General features: G+C 33.1%; 1 pseudogene; it reads left to right on the top strand.

The window, feature by feature from the left end:
• Positions 1-835: 835 nt before the first annotated feature.
• LOC138835083 (U6 spliceosomal RNA) lies at positions 836-935 on the top strand (annotated as a pseudogene).
• The last annotated feature ends 2,565 nt before the right edge of the window (positions 936-3,500 follow it).

Raw genomic sequence — 3,500 nt, 5'->3', positions numbered from 1 at the left:
CTTTACCATTTGGAGATTTACAGCCTAGAGACAAGAGGAAACACTGTGATTAAAACATTACCAATTTAAGGCCTAATATCGAGGAGAAACATATAGACTTCTCTTGTAACTATGAAAATATTTGATGAAAGAAAGGCAGTAGTGTAAATTCCTGCCTGGATGGATGGTAGATTGGCCAGGACATTTGGTAATCATGCATGTGAAATTTTTTTTCACCTTCTTGGCTTTAGCTACTATTGAAATGTTAGGTATAAAAAACAATTATATTTTGATAAAATACCTTCTAGCTTAAATGATTCTGTCTTAACTGTTTATCTCTCTATGATCCCTTTTAACTAATATTAGTTTTGTTCCAATAAGAAAATCTATGCTGTCAGGGTAAGATATTCTGGTTGGTCTGTTGCTACAGGGAAGAAGAGTAAAGGGTCAGGTAGACATTTATACCAGTAAGACATCATTTAGGAATTTTTAAGCTGCAGAAGTTTAGAAGTAGCTCTTAAGCAAGGCTTACTTTGAATCCATTACCTCCACAAAGCTAACTCAGTTTATAAATAAGTACTTGAAAAACAATCACCTTTGGACCTAGCTATAAAGGCTTCAAAGTATGATCAAATTTAAAATGAAAAAGACTTACAATAGTCATTGACAAAAAAATTGCAAATGTGAGCAATCGACCAAACAATATTAGCTTTTCCCAATATACACAGAATTTTAGAGAAGTGAGATCAATAACATTTTTAGGAACAATAAGGGTTCCTAGTTACAAACAGTCAACCAAGGATATATGCCTGTATAAAGATTGCATCAATAACTACTTAAATTTACAGGATACTACATGCTTCAGCAGGACGTTTACCCAAATTACTACAATATAGAGATTATCATGGCACTTGCACAAGGATGATATTAAAATTTATGAAATATTCCATATTTTTCATTCTTGAGATGCAAGAAATGAAAAACAGTTATTAAAAATTGATTACAAAAATACAAGTCGTTATGTCGAAAAATGAACTTTACAACTTTGTGCGGGTGGAGGGGTAGCAGGGAGGATTGAGTGGGGAAGCAGGGGAAGGATGGGAATGGATGGGAAGGGTAAATACAGGAGGAGGCTACAATGCTTGATAAAAAATGTACTCATTATCTTGCCCATGTAATTGTAACCCCTCTGTACAGTATTTTCACAATAAAAAATTTAAAAAGGCAAATATAACAATATATGTAATTCATTGAACTGAAAGTTAGTTTGACATCAGTGTGTTAAATCCTCACCTTAGAATGGCCTTTACATAGCATAATCTTTACAAAACATTTGAAATTGGATAACATTGTCATTTTATCCCAAAGAAATAAAATAATATAAGGACCTAGGGAAAAAAAGGAATCTTAAACTTTTTCTATATGGAATGCTATCTGAAATAACACATTTATTAACGAACCTATATATTATAAAACAATGTATAATTCAAAGTATTATATCTAGGAGACAATTAAATAGATTATGGACATTATACAAACAAAATACAGAGTATTTTAAAATATACTTTTTTCATACAAGCACCAGAAATATTTTTAGTTTCTGTACTACTCATTTCAACAGATAAGTTAAAGTGATTTCTGATTTAAAAATCACAAACCCTGCAGAAATCATTATAGATGTATACAAACAACTCTTGAATACATTTTGACATCAAAGTCAGGCAATTCACTTGAAGAATACTATGGAATCCATGAATTTTTAAAGTAAGATATTGCTGTTGCTTTGTATTGTGAAAATATTTTGTACAGACACAAAGATGGATTGGCATTTTTGAAATTTAAGAATCTTAACCAAACCATTATGAGTTAGGAGAACAATTTTTACAGCCTTCCACAATTTAAAAGAGGTAGTGATACTTATTTATCCTTTTGGCAATATTAAATGAAGTTTCTTCCAAGTTGTTCTTCAGACCTGGTTTGATATAATGCTTCAATAGAAGGCAATCCAGCATATCTTTGATATTTCTATTCCAAGCAGCAAGATGCAAGGGAGTCAAGAAGACTTTAGTTTGGGAATTGGTATCTGCCTCAATGTGAACTAAGGAAGCAGCCACTCTGGTATTATTCAACATATAAGCACTGTGCAGGGGTGTTTAGCCATTCACAGTAATTGCATGAATATATGCCTTGAGCCACCAACTCATGGACCATGTCTAAGTGCCCACTGGAGGCTTCCCGATGAAGAGAGGTATACTCATCATCATCCCTAGTATTCACATGAGTGGCCTTTTAGGAAAGCAGTGTCTGCACTGTAGTAAGCCAATTATTTTCAGCAGCCCAAACAAAAATTTGCTTTAATACTTCTCCATTTTTTTGCAAATGATATCATTCCTCACTTTTTCATCTTGTTCCTTGTCTTCATCAGAATTGCCTAACCAGAGACAGTGAGTACCAGTGGGAATGGGGTGCACATGTATTCCCGAATAGTTCACATTGGTTGAACTGGTCAGAAAAATCCAGTGAATTTTCTACATCTGTTATTTCACCATGATTTTCTTTCTCTTTTTCCAATTTTACTATTGGAAATTATTCTAACTGGAGAGTAGGGAATTCATAGAGAGCAAAGGAAAGGTTTTCCTCCATATTCAAAGGTACAGACTGAAAATGGGACCAGTGGTGTCTTCATGTGCAGCTTATTATAGGAATGAGAAAATATGAAATAATGCCTTCTATGTAAATGATTTGGGAAATGGCAGAGCAGAAAGTGAAATGATGCAACCAAAAATATAAAAGCAAAATAAATTAGGATAATTATGGAGCAGTCACATTATCTATGAGAACCATGAAAGGGAGAGAGGAAGAGAGAGACAGATGTACAATGACCTAGCTAGCCAAAAATCCATGCCTCTGATCAATTTATAGAGCAAACAATTTTATTTTTTAAAAGAGGTGGAAATGGAATTTATGAATTTACTTGAAATTAGTAAATACATTTTTATTAGCCTACATAAAGAGACATAGCTTTGACCAAATTATAGACAAAAATCTAAATCCTTGATAATTCTAGTAACAGATCTGACTGAAATCAGTTGAATCACACTTTTCCTGTAGAGTGAAGGAATAGGTCCAGGCTAGGAAAGCAGCTAGAGAAGGCAGACCGATTGTATCTGTGACAAAACTTTGTGGAAAATGGTATCAAGGATTAATTACTGGTGATCCACTTGCACTGGAAGTGTGAATCTGAACTATTGCTTGCTGATTCTGAACTATTTCTTTAATAATTATAAGTTCCAAGAAGAAAAGGTGAGATTTAATTGATAGCAAAGGATTAGTAATACACTTTGACTTCTCATTAAGCACCTTCAATCATCAAAATCACATGAAGACAATAGACAGGCCTACTTTTTTGGATGAAAACAAGTATCTTTAAAAACAAGGTAATTAAGTATTCCTACAAAGGACTTCTATTTTACTACTGCATTATATAGTTTTTCTAATGTTGGGTAACAAATAATGGATCT

Source organism: Dipodomys merriami, unplaced genomic scaffold, assembly GCF_024711535.1.
Source record: "Dipodomys merriami isolate MVZ:Mamm:240054 unplaced genomic scaffold, mDipMer1.0.p SCAF_227, whole genome shotgun sequence".
NCBI classification, from domain to species: domain Eukaryota; kingdom Metazoa; phylum Chordata; class Mammalia; order Rodentia; family Heteromyidae; genus Dipodomys; species Dipodomys merriami.
This window is presented reverse-complemented; position numbering and strand designations above follow the sequence as displayed.